General features: G+C 41.0%; 1 protein-coding gene across 1 annotated transcript in view; it reads left to right on the top strand.

Annotated features, from left to right (window-relative positions):
• Positions 1–9,588: 9,588 nt before the first annotated feature.
• palm1b (paralemmin 1b) overlaps positions 9,589–19,203 on the top strand; it is a 31,417-nt gene continuing 21,802 nt past the window's right edge. The window contains exon 1 of the mRNA XM_007564494.2: positions 9,589–10,277. The gene's annotated coding sequence lies outside the window, so the exon portion shown is untranslated. The remainder of the gene's footprint in view (positions 10,278–19,203) is intronic.

Genomic DNA, 19,203 nt, shown 5'->3' with positions numbered 1-19,203 from the left:
AACATTGTTAACCATGTCTTCAGTGTAAATGAATGCTGGAACAAAAACCGACAGGTGTAAAAATGTACAGTAAAGTATTTCCTCGGACCTAAATGTAATGTTTCAGCACACTTTTTTTATTTCAAAAGTCGACGTTCAAAGTAGCGGTTTGCTTAATTTCTCCGTTAAAATCTCTTCCAGATCAGATGATGTCTACTTCTGAAGAATTCATAACACAAACACACAAAGAAATGATTCTGCATTCTGAATCCAACTAAATCTCACAGTTTCCTCCAAACCCATGTCATAAACCCAAATGTTCAGTCAATCCAGCAAACTCCGAAATTGTGGAAAGCTGTGGCAAAAATCAGAATGAGGTTTAGTGCATCAGTCAGGCGTCTCTACCCACCGCAGCTGGAGGCTCAGACTGACATTTTCAGGAGGTTGGGATTCTCTCAGTCTCTTGCTTTATTTTCAACCAGCTTCTACCCTCCTTTCCCTGTACGTTTTCAAATCGATATTTCATTAACTTTTATGTGGCCAAAGAGTGACACAGAATGCCAAAGTTCAGAGAAATATTGCATCCACAAGTGAATGTGAGGAAAAACAGGTCCCCCTCTAGTCGCTATATTTTATAACAAATTCCTTTTTTTATATATGTAACCCAAAGGCTATCTGTTTGGAGGAAGAAAAATGTCCTACCAGGCTGCTAGCGACATTGATACAGCCCAGCTGGGAGCCTGACATTTTTATAGCACCCTGCAAGTGCTGCTTTATAGAAAGTTAACTTTCAACCCTGCAGACTTTAGTTCTTCTGAAGCTATGAAGCTGTTTGTCTGGGTTTTTATTTTACAGTAAGTCTGCAGCAGTGCTGGGAGCTTCCAGGGAGGTGTCGTGGTCACACCAGAGGACAGCTATTCACCAGGCTTTCAGAGGTTATTTCAACCAGGTTATTTTAGAGCACTTCGTTCTTCCTTTTGCTGACAAGCATTTTGGAGATGATGATTTCATTTTCCAGCAGGACTTGGCACCTGTCCACACTGCCAAATATACCAAAAGCTGGTTCAATGACTGTGGTATCGCTGCTAATGATTAGTCATTAAACTGGTCTGGTCTTGAAAATTAATTAAGACTTTTTCATGCCCATCGCTGAATGTGTCTAAGGTCGTTTATCTGTAGTGGGGTGTTGATATTTCTAGTGGTAAAGAGAAAAGTAAGAATGGCGGTTGACTTAGGTACATTTTTGGAGCATCAACTTTTTCATTCTACATATGAACATACAGATGGAAGCAAATGGAAATCATCGTTTTTGCCTGAAATTATACGATCATTTCAACAGTTGAACCAAAGAGTCATCTGAATCACCGCTGATGTACTGAATTTAAGTCACTTCAAATAAAAGGGATTCTTTATTCTCAAAGAGAACACTTTTCTCTGAGTTGCAAAAGTGAAAAATCTAAAGTTAAAGATATGGAGCAAAAAATTGTCTTGTTAGTGAGTAAAATACTAGTATAAAGCTCCGAACTAGCAAAGACTTCAGCAAAATGACTAGCACTCAAAATAGACGTAGCAATGGAGCTTCATAAAAAACTGAAATAGAAAAAAAAAGTTCGTAACAAACGCACCTCTAAAAGAGGACAAACAGAAAACCATGACATCAGCAACATGACTTCAGTTTTATACATGGAAATTACAGTTCAGACAATAATTACCGAACATCTGGATTCTTCACTCATGTGGCCATAAAGTCGTCTCTTTCGACAAGTCTCGGCTCAAAAATGTCCTTTTCTTCCGTTTTAAAGTGCCCAAGTACGTAAACGAGAGGTTTTTTTCAACTTCCGGAAATTTCAGACCTCTCTGTAACAACAGCACCACATGCTGACAAAAAGAAGAATTGCAACCAGTGCATGAAATAAAAGCAAAACAAGGTTTACAAAATGCGTATTTACAGGAACCCATTTTTCACCTGGTGACACTTGGTTAAGCTCAAAATTATTCGTATCTCTGTCAGATCTAACGTTAAGGTGTTCTTTGAACTTTACCAAAATGTTTCTTCTCTGTAAAAGTCAACCTTAGTCCTGACTTGAATCTGACAGAGAATCTGTGGATTTGACTAAATACTAGCATGATGGAAAAGAAACCCTGCCAACCTCAAAGACACAGAATATTCAATCAGTTATCTGTGAAAACACACAGAAAGTTTGTCAGCCATTTCAAAAAGCAGTTTGATTGCAGTAATGCCCATAAACATGTACCTATTGATTACTGAGATGGGTATAAATACCTAATTGACCGCCATTTTTTAAAAACATGACATGAATAAACAGATTTATTATTTTTACTTTGCTTATTTTCTTTTGAGTGATGCCTGTCCACATTTCTTTGCAGAAACAAACTTCTTGGATGAAATCTAAATCTGCAAGGAATAGGAATAATGTTTAATTTTGGAATTAAAAAAGCTTTTTAAAGCAGAAAGTGATAGAAAATATTCATTTCCTTCTTGCTTATTTCCTTGTCAAAAAAATTTGAACAACAGCAAATGTCGCTTGGGCAGAACAAGGAGAAAACTCTCTAATTATTACCAGAGTTAATTCCCTGCTCACTCACACAGTGTGATACAAGGTTGTTCTGGTTTGTAATTACATCCTTTCCTCTCCCCGGGGTCTTCAAATTCTTCTCCATTTAAAATATCAAGAAAGCAAGTTTCATTTAAATTTTTAGATCAGCCGTCCCACCCCTTGCGGGCCCTGGGCACGACAAATCCCAGATGATGCTACGCTTTCGGAAAAGTGACTTAAGATTGGTTGAAAATTGGAGAGGTGGCTGAGCCGACGGCTGAAAAAACTGTCTCTCTACCCCCTCAGGCTGATTTAAGGGGAGGGAGGGGAAAAAAATGCTAAAAAGCTGACTTTGCAAAGATATAAAGCTCTGTCGTGACTGCTGAGGACGCATGCATGTAAATCTTTCATTTTTGTCTCTCCTCTAATTAAACCCGATATGCCTGTTTGGTAGTCTCCTCATGCGTCCCTCTGTGGAAATGACGGTGGAATTAGACGGAAACAATATTCCGCTGGAGCCCCAGATTCCATGACACATGCAAAAAACGCAACATGTTTGCATTTCTTCTAGGTGACGTAGGAAGACATGCAAACTTGAGATAAATCCCATTTCTTATTCTTCTTTTTGTTGACTTTATGCAAGAAGACGGAGGAGTGGAAAGATGCAGAGTATTTAAGCATGAAAGGACTGATGTGTGTTGTGGCCTTACATGCATGAGTAAGGCTGTACAGTGCATGACTTCAATACCCTGCAGCTCCAGGCATGGGTACTAACACACTGACACAGTTATTAGACCAGACTAATTGGGTCTGGGATGATATGTGTGTGTGTGTGTGTGGGGGGGTGGGTGTGTGTGTGTGGGTGTGTAAGTGAGGACAGGATTGTAAATCTACAGTATGTTACAGCACATTTCTGTGGCTGTTTCATGTAGCGACAGCACACACGTTTTGCTGTGATTTCACCTCCGCGCCGTCTCAAATGTAGGTCAAATAAAACTTGATAGACGAAGATTACGGCATTTACTTCTGTGAGTGATTTTCCTGTCTCAGAGGAAAAAGATGTTCCAAAAGTACTGCATGCATTTGTTGTCACAAATTTACTGATGCCCTCCGTTTGAGGCGACTCCAACAGATGTAAGTTTTTTTTTTTGGGGGGGGAGACGCTCTTTGGGAAAGATCACGCACTCTTATTACTGCTTGACCCAGTTTCATTCCTCACAGTTCCGTAGGGTGATAGATATAATGCAAAATAAGCACAAGTATACACACACCGAGAAAAATAAATAAATAAATTCCCACATCTGCACGGGCCCGCGTGCATGTTCTGTATTTTTGATAAATCTGAAAAATAATCCAGCATGAAATTAAAAGAACACAGCTTCGTCGTTAATCCGGTCTAAATCAGTCGGTCTGGGAGCGTTGATTTAATGACTAAATTAGAGCGGTGTGCCACCACACTCAGGCCTGTGATTAATCCCATTTTGTGTTAGCTGCAAGCAGGGAAGCAGAAATATTAGCCCTGTTGAAAATATCTGTAAATGTGTCTGTTTTGTTTTTTTTTCTTTTTCTGTTTTCTAAACCATCTTGCAGTCACCCTGTGTTTACTTATAATGACAGGAGTTGTGGGTGATGATCAGAGCCCAAAGATGAATCACAAAAAAAAAAAAAAGAAACATGGTGTAACAGAAACTGCTGAGCTTTAAATCTCAGAAAGGCAGAAAAGAGAGGCAAATAAACAGAGAAACACAAACTAAATGTGGGAATAGGAAGAAAACTTATGCGCATTTCCTTCCAAAGGTATTTGTATCTGTTCTACTTTTTTTTTCTTTTTACAATTTGTCAAGTTGCAGCTGCAAACTTTAATATATTTTTGTTAGAAGTTCATGTAACAGCCCAAGACGATGTCAGAGATATAACAAAACTAATACCAGTACGTTATTTCAGTGGTGGTTTTTTGACTTGGGCCAAATGGGCAGTTGCCCAGGGCGGCACTAGAAAGAGGAGCTCACAATCACCAGACAAAGTAAATAGTGATTGATAGCACGTTTGAACATGTTGTCTTAAATAGTCACCTATTTAGAATTTTAGAATTTTAATGATTTCCTGCATTTTGAATTGTTGGGGCTTGGCACAAAGAATTAAATTAAATTAGATGGAAACCATCAGTGACCATCTGTTTCCAGGACTGTGACAAGATCCTGCACACTCTGTGCACGCTCCTGTCAAGAAATGTACGCATAGAATAGAAAACATAGAATAAGCCAGGCAGAGAAGAAAATCCAAAGACTTCAGATACGCCGGAATGAAATATTGTTTATCTTCTCATCTCGTGAGCTGTATCTATTTTCACACCCTAAGTATACGCCGATTTTCTAATCATACTGCCCACTCAGAGAGCTTTTCGCACAACAGTTCACGTTCACCCAACTGCAATCACAAACACCCACACATTTAAACAATGATCTGTAGATATGGAGCTCAGTGTCTAGGTGTTTTGCATGTTGTCATATTTTTGTGTAATGAACTATCAGTACATTTACATTACTTTCATATCCATAAGTCAACCAGGGTTTTCTCATGACTTAGTAATAAGATTTTTATTTATTTATTTATTTATTTATTTATTTATTTATTTATTTATTTATTTTTTTACCTGAAGCAAAAATCCCACCTCTCACTAACTCTTTAGCAACTGCACTCTCAAGGCAAAGAAGGAGATTTACTGGAGAACTTTCACTTTGACAGTAAAGGATTTTTTTTGTACATTCTTTTTGTCAAAAAAGCTTAAATTTGTTAATTGTGATTGATTTGGAAAAGCAATAAAAAGGGGTAAAACATCCACGGGACTCGCTACTTTTTAGGTACTGTAGGTTGATTTGTGTACTAACTGGTTTTATTTTTATTGATGCACATTTTGGGGTTAAAGGGTCCTGGTACTAACTAGGCCAGATGATGGCTAACTTGTTCAGAGTCGTAACGGCATAAACAATTATCTTATTGAGTCTTTTCAGACATTTTATCAACATGTATTTTTGAATAAATAGCTATTCCCTATACTGAAATAAATCTTAACGGTGCTCAGTGAGAAAAAAAAATAGGAAGATTTCTTTCGATTGCGTATTGTCCTGCTAAACTTAGGTTGTCATTACCTCACACATAACTTTTGCTGAAGCCAAAAACGAAAGAGGCGTTTTCCAGCGAATCCTCAACACTGACCAATGTTTTCAAAACAACTTTTAGTGATTTGCGTCATGCAGCGACATCTCTCACCAAAGTCTGCCTTGCACAGCCTGCAGAGGCAGATTTTCGACGTGAATCTGCGTGCCCGCATTCTGCAGCCACCTAAGCAGCTTGGAGAAAAGAAAAGGAAAAGGAGAGATTTGTTTTTAGCTTTCATTGACTTTATGAGAGGAGATATAAGAGCTGTCACTCGACCGAGGCGTCAAGCTGAGCCCAGAACTGGATCAGTGGCTTCGTCGCGGCTCTCGCTGATCTCCACAACAGGCGCCGATTAACACATTGTTACATCCGATGCCAGCCTGATCCGGAACCACGAAAGGGTTTGTTTTTTTGGGGGGTTTTTTTCCCCCCTCACGGCGCATATGTGAGTTAAATAAAAAAAAATTAAAAATTAAACCAAACAAAAGGACAGCCCCAAAACACAAACACTTTGTCTCAATCTGTGTGTGGGAACAGATGAAACGACTGGACAGGGACTGTAGGTGTGTAACTTCGTGATACCGCCTGTTTATCTGGTTGGAGGGGAGGAAAAACAGAAAAACTTCCTCTCACGCTGACACATTTCCATGGCATGACCCTCATTATAGTGCTGAAGATTCATGGCAGCAACAGACTGGTGTGCATCTGTGTGCATGTCTGCTTCGTCTGTGGCTTTCTGTTGCCTTGGAGAAAAATAATAAGTGATGCGGTAAGTAAGAAAAAAAAAAAAAGGAAATTGGGATGAAGCAAAATAGACAGTCAGTGAAAGAAACGTGCTTTATGTGCTTGTACAGTGCATTTCTCTTCAGTTAGTCATACAGTATCTCGTAAAACTATTCAGCGCCCCTTGTCTTGTTTTCACGAATTAGGACCACAAACTCTCATTTAATTCATCAGGATTAAATGTAATAGACTAACACATAAGCAGTGCAGAAATGTCAGGAGAAAATTAAATGAAGACAGGCTTTTTAAGGCTTTGTACGAGTAAAAGTCTGAAAATAATAATGTTCACTTGATTTTGGCACCTTTATCTCTGATATCGCCGCATGAGATCTGCAGCTAATGAATCTGTGGATAGCACAACTATTAGTCGCCCTTCACATAAATCTGGGAATTTTAGAGAAGTGGCATGATGAAAACTCTGTCGACATAAAACTATTAAGTTGACAGATCGCCTCTGCTAAACTAAAACATTTTGCAGTAAATCTATGCTTTATTTTGCTGTTTTAATCTAAAAAAGTGGAATTTTCTGGACAGTGAATACTTTTAACTTAAAAATTAAAAAAAGAAACATATGTTTGGCCAGCATTGTTTTGGACCAATGCATGCATTTATTTGATAAAGTCCTAGTCAAAGTGTAGATCTGTACATTTTTGAGAATCTGTGGCACTGTCAGCACCTCCGGTGTGTATGTGCAATGATGCTAAAAAAAAGATACCCTAAAAGACATGCAGCTCTTACCACGGCAAGCAACAGTCATACAAGATGATGTCATGTATTGCTCTCCTTCAGCCCCACAATAACATGTGCTGCTCTGAATTAGTCTGTTACATAAGATACAAATGAAATACATTAAAGTATATGAAATAGGTTCAAATAGGTTTGAACTGTACGATATAGCTCGTTAAATGTGGGAGCAACAGAAAAAAAAACAAAAAAAAAAACAGAGCTCTTCTCCTACAAACGCCCCCACACACTGGCACAAGAGCGCAGGAAAATGCAAAACAATCTACAGTAGCCCACAGACACACGACTGGCATTTTGGAAAGGACGGGGATGGAGTTAGATACAGAAACACAAGGCAAAAAAAGATGAAAGAATAGAAAATAAATGAATCATTTGGAGAATTTTTTTTTTTCCTTTGGTCATGTGCATGGAAACGAGGAAAACCCCAAAGCCTCTATTTGCCTCTCAGCTTCCTCCCTCACTATTTCATTTTCTCATCCATTCACTTCCTCCACATCCCCCTCTCCTCCCCCCCTCGTCCTCCGACGTGGATTTTCTGCAGCCTCCTCCAAATTCCACTCGGTTATTTTCACTTTGGGAAATATTTATTCCGGAGATGTTTATTCACGACCAAGGTTCTGAGAGGGAGATAAGAAGCCAAGTGCTGAGCTGGCCTCCAGGGCTCCAAAGTCACAAACACACAAACCACGGCGCACGTAAAACACACACATGCACACGGGCTTGTTTGCATACATTTACGCGTAACGACACTCACCGAACTGCTTTTGGTTGCAGATCACGTACAAACTCAAGACGGTTTGTCCGTTTAAAGTCCCTCAGTGTTGTCAAATTGAGATAGAGATGTTGCATTTGATTTCTCAAGGGGAAACAACAATAATAATAATAATAAAAAACATTTCGGTGAGGGTTTTTAGTACCCAAACATGGCTGACCCTCTTCTGTCACCAGTATTTATCACGATGTCAAGAGAGACACGCACATGCACACCATCAGGAGTGCGGTGCCTCCTCCGAATCCTCTTCCTACATGCAGTCGTGTGATCTACACACACATGGAAAATTGCTTGAGGGGAGAGAAAGATGGATGTGCGTGAAGTGAGCAGCAGACAGTGAGGCTGGTGTTTTTGTTTTTTTTCCCTCTTTCAGCATGATTTTGTTTCTTCGTATTCTCCCTTGCTGGCTCTCACCCACTTTTACATTCTTCCACGATTCCCTGAACACCCACATGCTAAACTAAGATCTGATACCGCTTTAAAACTCACAACTTCCCTAAAATGTGAGGGGGGGAAAAAAAAACAAACAAAAAAAAAAAACAAATCTTAGCTCAGCCTCACATCTTCACTTAGACATTCAGTGTTGCAATAGTATCCACACCCCTTTTTCTTTTTCTTTTTTTTTTAAACACACAACACAAAATTTTACTATGATTTATTGGGATATTGTGTGATGGACTAACACAGAGTCAGAACTTGGAAACTGGAATTAAAATGATAGTTTTTTAAAAATAAATGAGTCAGGATTTTGAGTGGTTTAAGTTGCATTTTAGCTAATTCCTTTATCCCTAAATAAAATTAAATTCTTCAAAATGTGTTTAGAAGTAATCAAATTAGGAAAAAGGTTCCACTTTTGTGTAATTTAATCTCAGCATAAATGTAGCTGTTCTGGGTAGGTCTGATGGGTTTATTACCTACACCCATACACATTTAATGTTTTTTTCTTTATTTTCATGACGGCATACATTTTAAATTCTCACCAAAAGCATAAAAACTTTCCATAAACATATATGGAATTATGTAATAAGTGTGAAATATCTCTTTGCTGCACAATTATATATCTTGTCCCACATATTTTCTGTCTTGCTATGTGTCAACAACATGGAGAGTAGCAGGTGTAGTAATATATAAAGAAAAAACATCTTAAAGGTCCCTTCGACACTTAGACAACGTTAGACATAAAATGTCTATCTAAAATAGATAGATAAATTAGTCCTAATGCACTCGTTTGGTGTTTAGAAAATTCCTTTAAGCCTATTTGCTTTTAAAAGCATTTCCTCCTGTTTAAATTAAAGTTTCACACCCAGTTCTGGCCAACTCTTGGAATTTATATGAGGAAACGTAATGTGGCCATGAAAACTATTTAGATCTCTACCACCACCTGCTGTACGCTCGGTGCAGGTGCAACATGTTTTGGACAAAATCAGGGTGCAGAGGTGAGAATAATTATAGCCAGCTGGTATTATTCAGGACACAGTTGTGACGTCAGTATTGAAAACAGTTGATACACGAGCGAATGGGTTCACCTTAAAGCCTCACACACGAAGCATGGGCGTTATTATTGCAGCAGAAAGGAACCGCCCGGGGTTGAGTCTTGGGACTGAGCCTAACACCGCCACTAGATGGGGAGGCGGGACAGGAAAACAAGGAAGAATGGCGCTCTCTCCAAAATGCAAGAAGGGCTTGATGTGTTTTGATGCACCTCTCATAGCACACAGCCTCCGTTCCTTGCGTCATGTGATAAGGGCTGGAATGACAGCCAGCAGCGGTCCTCGTTAGCAGAGGAGGAACCGTATCTCAATTAGCGTGCGCGGCCAGGGTCCCCTTTATCTCCACACGGCAGGGGAGGCGTATCCTTTCCCCCTTTGCGCTCCCCTTCACATACCACTCACACTCTGTCTGCCTCCCTCTGTCTCTCTTTCTCTCTCTCTCTTTCTCTCTCTCTCTCTCCCTCTTGGCTGAAGCGAAACCACAACCTGCTCCCTACGACGCCCTATCGCCCATGAGATTCCCGAGTCCACCGCGCGCCTGTTTCGCACGAGACGAAGCCGTCGGGTTCTCATTGTAACGTCAGGCTGCGCGCGCGAGCTGCCTGCCGCGTCACCTCGGCTATAACAGGAAAAAAAATAAAGAAAGGAGGAGGAGGAGGAGAGAGAGAGGGAGAGAGAGAGAGGGGGGTGTTTGGCCATTCTGAATCCAGAAATAAATAACAATAAATAAATAAAAAAAACAGCTAGTTTGGAAGACGTCTGGAGCGGGAAGGAAAAGGGATCTGCAACTGAGTAAGTCCAGATTTTTTTTTTAACTCTCTTTTTTTTTTCCTGTGGGTGACCTGTTTTCGGTAGCTTGTGCGGCAGCATCAGTGGGTTGGGACAGACTTGGATGTCAGCGGTGGAAGGTGGATGGAAGGCTGAAAATACAAAACATATTGGCGGTGTGTGTGTGTGTGTGTGTGTGTGTGTGTGTGTGTGTGTGTGGCCTTCTTGGGCCATGTAAACATCTTGGACGCCGCTGAACACATTCAAGGTCTATCCCAAGAGAGGCTACATCCTTCTGGGACAAATCATTCCAAAATTCAAAAGCAGATTCAATGAGGATTTATGTCATATTCCACCGTGTTTTGCTGCATGTCTTGGAAGTACAGACGCGGCACGACAGGTGTAACGGGAAGGCATGTTTACACGAACGCCTATGATGCTCCATCATGTTATATCGATCCGCTTGTGCGAGAAAAGAGGAGCGTTTCTGGGTGTCTCTGTTGGTAAATGTTCCCGCGGCGCCAGCAAGCCGTGTACGGCCGTCACGGCGCGGAGGAGAGAGGGTGACTGGTTGCAGACTGTGGATGGAGGAGTGAGGAGACGCGAGGAGGCAGGGGGAGAAGCGGGATATCTCCTTGCGTGTGTTGTGATGTGATGCGAGCAGTCCGCGCTCCAACATGGCGCGCTCCCACTTGAGCTGATAAAACCTCGGTCATTACATACTCCTGTCCGGAATTTCCACTTTCCAGCGCGGAAACGGGGAGTTATGATGCTGAGCATCTTCTACGCGCTCAGGCTGCCTCCGCCATCCCGCTCTGAACGGCACGTAGACCCGCGCCTGTGTCTTTTCCTGTCACTGAACAGAACATTGTCACTCCCATTAATTTTACTCTGTTCTTCTCAGCTGCGTTTGATCCCAGCAGGTAGAAGCCAAACCAGACAAAGCAGATTTTTTTGCCTTTGGTCCTTACCTATTGTCTCTCCCCCTGGAGTTCTCTATGTTGTGAACTAACTCTTTGTTGACAAGTACATTGTCTGTATACACAACACACCCAGAACATTTCTAGATCCTGGACATACCTTATTCTACTTCATGTCCTGCGAAATATTCATCAATGCCTGTTTGTGTTCTAATAATGCCAGAAAGATGTCAACTTCACTTTGCAGTTTATAGCACTTTCCCAAATATTACTACAGCACCAGGATAACTTGCAAGTCTACTGTAGTGTGATTTTTGACAGATATGCTTCACAAAATTAAACCGTCTTTCACTGCATTTTCAATCTGTGGCTCAATCGCAATCTTGAGAGATTGAGATTTTTGCCTGTTTGTCTGTTTTGCTCAAGTTCTGAGCGAACTTGAGCAAAATAACATAACTGAAAGTTCAGTCAGATTACCCAAAACCCTTCTGTGGACATCAAATTTCAAGGTTTGATACTGATCCTCAATTGAATCTAGGCCTGAATGTTTACATGTAGGAATGTCCAGGGCATTCCCCCCCTCTCACCCGTTGACTGCTGGTGATAGGGAGCAGCCCCCCTTGCAAACCCACAAGGATAAGTGTGTTAGATAATGGGATGATGGATGAATGTTTACGCTTTCATCTAAACTATCCCATTGTCCATCTGGTTGTATGTTTATGGTCATCGTCAAGCTGGTAAATGAAGATGTTTTATCCCATAAATTCCCTGAAAATACGCTTCATCCATCTTCCTGTCAAAGATGACTAGTTTGCTTGTCCATGCCAAAGATGCGCTGTACTATAGCATGATGCCGCCACCACCAAGTGTCAGCATGGGAGTGATTTGTTTAGATTAATGTGCAGTGTGTTTTACATGTTGGCCAGAAAGTTATATTTTGCTCTTATCTGAACACAACACCTTCTTCCTCATGTTTGCGGTGCCCCGTACAAACTTTAAACACTTCTTATGGCTTTGCTCCAACAGTGGCCTTCTTCTTACCACTCTAACAAAGAGGAAAGAATGGTTGAATAACTCTATGTTGTTGTCATGTTGACAGATTCTCCCACCTGAGCCATGGATCTCCGTTGGCCCTCCAGAGAGTTATCACAGATCTCTTGGCTGCTTCTAAGCTCTCATTGTCAAGCTTTCGGTTTGTTTAGGTAGACAGCCATTTAGTAGTAGCTGACTTGCAGTTGAGCTATAGCCTTTCAAAGCTTGAGAAATTATTTCATATCCCTACGTTAAACCTTCCTACACATTTCTAGCTTACATGTGTGCTGGGTTTCCGTGCTGTTTTAGGCCAATCTTGCCAAGCAGAGTAACTACACCAGGCCTGTTCCTGCTCCTGTTTGTTGTCTGTTGTGTCATTTTATTGTATGAGCCAGACACGTTGGGTCCCCTAAAATGTCTCGGCCAGTCGGTGCTTTAGCTTGGGGGAGCTGTATATCCGGTGGGGGCTGCTCTGTGTTTTGTCAGCAACTCACTGTAGAGCTGACAGCACTTGTCTTGTTCACCCAGTCATCATCTGGCGTCACGACTATGGCCAGTCACATTTCTGTCTCTGTGTGCCTCCATGTGCAGCTTTGTGTGTGAGTTTTAGGCAGTAGGCAGCAAAGTTGAACAAATAAGACAAGCATGTATGGATTGTGTGTGTTTTTGTGTGCTGATGGCTCCCTCCTGACCTGGCGGTCATGGTAATTGGATGGCTCTGTTTCCATCAATTTAGATTTGGGGAAATGGGCTGGTAACTGGAAGGTCACTCGCTCATATTTATGGGCTGTCGGAGGGGGAAAAAACGGTGTAAGAATGAGTTAGGTCTAAACTAAACAGCTTAAGTGAACGGTTTCTCTGTAAACTTTGAGGTTACTGCCACTGTTTTCAGTTTGATGAATTGTATTTTTAGCACCCAAGCTTCTTAATTTTAGTTGTAGAAATGTCTTCATTACTTCTTCTGTGTGATAGAAATTCTTTTTACGTGTTAATGTTTTTGGTCTACCAGCCCTACATTCCCACCTTTTATATAGCTAATTTGAGCAGAACTTGGTTATTTTCAGCTAACATGTGAACCAATAGTTTACCTCTGTAACTCCACAAACTGGATGAATTGAAGTGACCAACATAGTCGGGACACTTCAAGAAGCCCTTTGACTCCCCTCACTATTATTGCATTTGTCTGTGAAACTGCAGCTGGAGTACTACGCTGAGATGCTATAACTCAACACCTTCTCCACCACTGTTTGTTCAGTGTCATTTCAACTTAACATACACTCACCTGGCATTTTATTAGATACCTGTTTAGTGGCTCTTTAAAGGAAAATAGCTTATTAACTTGTTACATGGAAGCAAACATGGTTAAGATGGAAGGAGGATTTAAATAATTGAATGCAATGTGGTTGTTAGTGCTTTATAAGCTGGTCTGCCTACTATTTAAACACATAGAAACTTTCTTGGGTTTACAGAGAAGGTTCCAAATATAAGAAATATCTTGTGTGAGGATGCTTTGTTGATGTCCGAGATTATTTTCAAACTGGTTTGAAATGGTAGAGTGAAAACAAAATAGAATAAGAGCCATGTTGAGCCTTGAAACCGGTGGGCTACAGCAGCAGATGACCACACTGGTTAACTCTCCTTTAAGCTGAAAACGGGAAACTGGGGATACAACTCTCACAAGCCCAACAGTACCAGGATGGAAAAACGTTGCCCGGTCTGATGAGTCTCAATTCCGAAGTACAGTATGAATCCATACTTGCTACCAAGTGAAGGACATGAGTATTGCTACTCCTCATTTCCATTATTTTATGGCCACAATGTACCCAATTTCTGATGGAACAATGTACCATATCACAAAGGTAAAATCCTCTCAATTTGGGGTATAGAACACGACCATGTGTTCTTTGTTAATCCAATGTTTTCCAGAGTCACGGGAGTTTCATCCAATGATGCTTTCGTTTCAATGTTCAAACATCTTGTTAAATATATGCCAAGTACAAAGGAAGATCTGAAGGTAAAATGAGGTTAACTTGGTATCATGGTGCCACCGATAGCCCCCTCAAAAGTGGCATTTAACCAGTTGGGTTGATTGTGCATGGTATTAGCTGCTGGGATGGCTACATAGCTGGAGTACAGAGGACCACCCACAGTCCAAGGTGGCTCCCCTCACTGACCCTGCTGTCAACAATACAGCGGTTCTAAAACTAAATCAGCAGACTGAAAGTGTTAAAAAAGCGGCAAGCATGACAAAGACCTTAAAGTTTTCTGCGGAGCAGTCGTCCATTGAAGGCTTCCTCGTCCAGCATTCAAAGTTATAAAGAGCAACATTGGGCTCAGATTGTAGAGGTGTTGGATATTAATAGTTAATGCACTGCTCTCCACCTTGCCCTCTCTTCCTCCACGTAATTTTACTCACTTCTTAATAATCTGTTTCCTCATTTTCTCCTGGATAGTCACTTTTTTCCTCACCCTCTCTTTAACTAGTCTCCCTCCCCTCGCCCCACGCCTGCGTGCTGCATTCTCATGACGGCTAAAGCGGGTGGGGATTTTGTTTTTTTTATTTTCACTCGCTTCCCTACAGATCATCTGTCTTCTCATTAACTGTCATTTTAAGCCACTAAGTCGCTTTAATCTCTGAGGGAAACGTCCTCGGCCGAGTGTGTTTGTGCGCGCTGCGCTAATACGTGTGTGCTCGGGAGAAAGAGAGACTCTTGTGTCCGCTGGTCAAACCACGCGCACACCCACATTCTCATATGACGATCAGCCTAGTTGTTACAAAGACTATTTCAAGAGCACTATTGATATGTGGCAAACGGGGTACAAACATATTTTTATTTGCCGTTAAGGACCCGAACCTGAAAAGAAGACTGTGAACAAATATTAAATCTCTTGTGAATGTGATATTCTATTTTTTCTTTGTAATTGTTTCTGTTAAATCCCAGAAGAGGTTTGCTGGGGAGATGTGAGACAAACAAGTTCTCTGTAAACAATTGCTAGCTGTTCTTAGAGTTTTAAGAGGGGATTGGGAGGTTGCCATAAGGGAAGGCGCATAATTAGGCTTAATGGTTCCTGCGTTAACATTGAAATGAGATGCTGCTCCAGTAATGCAACTCCATTGTTTCACGGATGTATAAAAGATGCTGACTGACCTGAGAGGCAGAGAGCAAGTATTAGAATGCAGGAGACGGCTTACTATGAAAATTGGTTGTCTGCAAGGATAAAAGCTCCGGTGTCAGCAGGTCATGTTGGTTCTAAAGCTTTTACAAAGGTTGTTGCGTTGAGACGATGGTACAAGTCAGTAATTAAAACCCATTATCCTGTTCTTTACTCATTAACAACCTCTGCTACCCTAGCATCCTGAGATGATGGTTGACTTTTTTTTTTTTGATGAACTTGCAGATGTTGATAATTGCTTGATAACTGTGAGGTGAAATAATATGACCAAGAGGCGTGCTGATGATGATGACAAGCTACTGGATTGTAGCTACAGCTGCCATGGAGTCTGACAGAATTGAGGCTGCAATTTTGCACCATCAGCCCTTATAACCAACACCCGCAGGCGAGGCAGGTGAAGCGTCTTTCCCAGGGACACAAACGAGTCAGGCGGACCGGGAAACCAAGCGGCAATCCACCGATTGCAGGGCGAACTCCAAATTCTTCTATGCGTTTGTTTCTGACACTTTCCTGCAAGAACTAGACTTATCTAATCTTTTGACCCAATTCTGATTTTCTTTTCAAGAACTATACCATTTGTAAAACCGTTTGCATTTTGTTCAACTTTGTTCAATCAAAGCATATACCTGTAACCCAGGACTGTCTAAAGTGTGGGCCACAAGTCGTTTTTAGCCCTTGTTGTGGTATGTATTGGGTCCATGGCTGTAATTCAAGAATGGGACAGATTTGTTTGGCTGAACACTCTTTTTATTGTTTTGGGCAAGAATGTCACTAACAGATCTAAAATCGTGTTAAAATGGAAAACATCAAGTACAACACAAGATGTTCATCTTTTTTTAAGCCGAAACTTCCAACAATTTTCAACAAACATGCGAGACCCTGTGTGTGGTTAGCTCTCTGAAGGTCTTTTCTACAAAAATCAAGCTAACTTATTATGTTGAATAAAATATTTGGAGACCTGTCAGCTGTTTTTGTCACTCACTAAAATTATTTCTGGTGAAATTAAAGCTAAATTAAAGGAGTTTTTTTTTTTTTTTTTTTTTTAAGAAATCTGAATTTTACTGCATAAAAGAACTCGTCACTAGATGTTTGGTTATAAGATGAACAACAGAAGACGTGCGATATTTTACCATTTTACCTTCGGATCACTGGTTGATCGATTTCAACCACTGAGCATTGATTGGGGCATTCACTTGTATCAGGTTGTCTCATAATTGTGAACACCTGGTTCCAATTTGTTTCGCATCCATATCCTCCAAAATATTTCCTCTATTAACAATACCATTATGCAGCCCACTCCCTACTCCACATTGACATAAATCTACACAATGGCGTAGTTCAGAGACAAAGCTTTGCTTTATTCTGTAGGGATAAATCTAAGAAAGAGCCATTCCTTAAATGCAAATTGCCCGTTTGCACTGATTTGTAACAGCATAAGCATGGGCCAAAGGGGAGTGAACAAGTCAGGCCTTTAATCACATGTTAAAAAGATCCATGTTGAATTTTTTTCTACGTTGCCAGAGTGATGAGTGTAGCCTCAGCAATAAATCTCTGAATAGGTCACGAGTTGAGTGCTTTTTAAGTTAACGCTGTGGAAAAGTGGAGCTAAGAAATATTCTGTGTATTTTTGAAAACTGACTTCAAAATCTTACGTGTTCGTCTTGGATGTAAATAAAACAAGGTGTCAATGTCGTCTTACCTGTGATACTTTATAATTCCCAAGAGCAATGGGAAGCTAAAAGGTAGAGTCTAACAGTGGTTTTAGTAGATTTTAAATATCTTGTAAAACTATTTATGCAATACAACTCAATATTAGCACATATTAATCTACACAGTTATACGATTCAAGTAATTGATTTCCTCCCATTGAACAACATTCATCTTTTACAGTAAACTGGGTGAGGCTAACAGCTTTATCCCCCTGCTAGTTGTGAATCAACAGTTCACTCTAAGTGCAGGTATTCTTTCATGCAATGGAATTGAAAATGTGAGCAGTGTATATATAGCCTGGGCTGTTCCAGGGGTCAGTTGTGGCAACTCAGTGAAGTCTGGATCTGACATTGTGGTCGCTGGTTGAGGTTATGTATGTTCAGCTCTGCAGGGGTTTCGGGCGGCGGGCCGAGGGCTGCTGGCTTTGGGATGGCAGCAGGTCCAAACGTCGGTGGCCCGTGCCGTCAGTGTCCCCTGCACTGCTGCATGTTGTGTCCATGACTGTGAATGTGAGAGGCAACTTCCTGACATGAGTATTGTGGTGATATCAGCCTCCTATCCCCTCTGTGATGCTGATTACCGGTTTTCTGCAGGCAGCTTTTTCCTCCAATTCTGTACACACTTGAGCACACACACACACACACACATGCCTAGCAGACACATTTTGTTGTTCATATCTTGTTTTTGTTTTCCTATCTTTGTTTTTGTCTTGTCGGTATTTTCACTATCATGTAATGAAAGTCAGGGGAATGCCGGATTTCTCCCTCTAGTAGAAGGCAGCCAGACCCACCACAATGTTTGCCTCAACTGCAAGTACAGGTCACAAAGAGAAGATGGTACGTTTCTGCAATTTACCAGGACTTGTAGTTGTTTGAAAATTATCCTAATCTAACACTGAAGCTATTTGGCAGAGAGAACAGCGGCCATCTTTAAGGTCTTGTGATAAATGTAGATGCATTTTATTTTTAAAAAATAATACCCCACTGACTGCATTTTCCATTTGAGTCGCTCACTACTCTGAGGATATTGTGTGTTTTTTTTATACAGCCAATAAAATATGACATTCATCTACTAATTTGACAAAACCTGATCTGAAATCATCAGAGCTATCCTTTTAAAGCATTGATCTACATAAGTTTTAACCCAATTGAGTCAAAAGCTGACAAAAATTGGGTATAGTTGGGGGTCTTATGTAGCAGTCATTCCTGAAATTTTGATTGCAAGAAAGACAACAATAGCCTAGTCAGAGAAAGTAAAATGAGAGTTCTTCTTGTCTTAACAAATAGAAGATGTGAACTGTTCATGGCGTGTCTTTTGATTTCCCAAGAAATTGGTAGAGGCCGTATTGATGTAACAAAATGCCAGGCGCTGTATTGCAATACGGAGTTGGCAAAGTAAGACGTTAAAAGTGCTTCTTGGTCGTCTTGATCCCACCACCCCTCGTCACAACTCCGCCCTGCATTTCTCAATCGGCGCGTGGTTTCCCATTTGTCCTCACGACGTGCATGTTAAACAGTGCCTCATTTGTGCTTTCGACATGGACATCGCGCAGCGCTGTCCTCCTCTGACTGCCACAGCGGCGGAGCCGTTATTTACTGCTGACCCGAAAGAAGGGAACTAGTTTTACCCCGTGACCCTGGAAGACTTAACATGTGACCTCAGCGGACTTCCTTTGGTTTTTATTGGCACCGCTGTGTTTACGTTTGGCACAGTTTGTGTTGTGCCTCAGAGAGGAGGCTGCCGAGTGTGGTGGCGGCGAGGTCACGGTGTGGGTGTTTGGCCTGAGACGAGAGCTTGGTTGGAGTTTGGGGGGTGGGCGGGGAAAGGCACAGATATTGTTGTGCGTGTCCTCTTGTGGCCTGAAGGAAGGAAGTCGACGACGTGAACAGCAGTGAGGAGAAAGAAGTGCCACTTCAATAATGAGAGTGTGAAGTGATTTGAGATTAGCTTCCTCTCTGAGTACCTGATCTTTTTTTTAATCCTGGCCTGGATTATTAAACTAATCAGTCAGACTGTAAAAGTAATATATGTCCTGAAAAAAAAGATATATATATATCTTTTTTTCTTTTTTTTTTAAGCTGCTCCTTTATCAAACTAGTTTTGACACTGCTTGA

Source organism: Poecilia formosa, unplaced genomic scaffold, assembly GCF_000485575.1.
Source record: "Poecilia formosa unplaced genomic scaffold, Poecilia_formosa-5.1.2 Scaffold160, whole genome shotgun sequence".
Taxonomy (NCBI): Eukaryota; Metazoa; Chordata; class Actinopteri; order Cyprinodontiformes; family Poeciliidae; genus Poecilia; species Poecilia formosa.
This window is presented reverse-complemented; position numbering and strand designations above follow the sequence as displayed.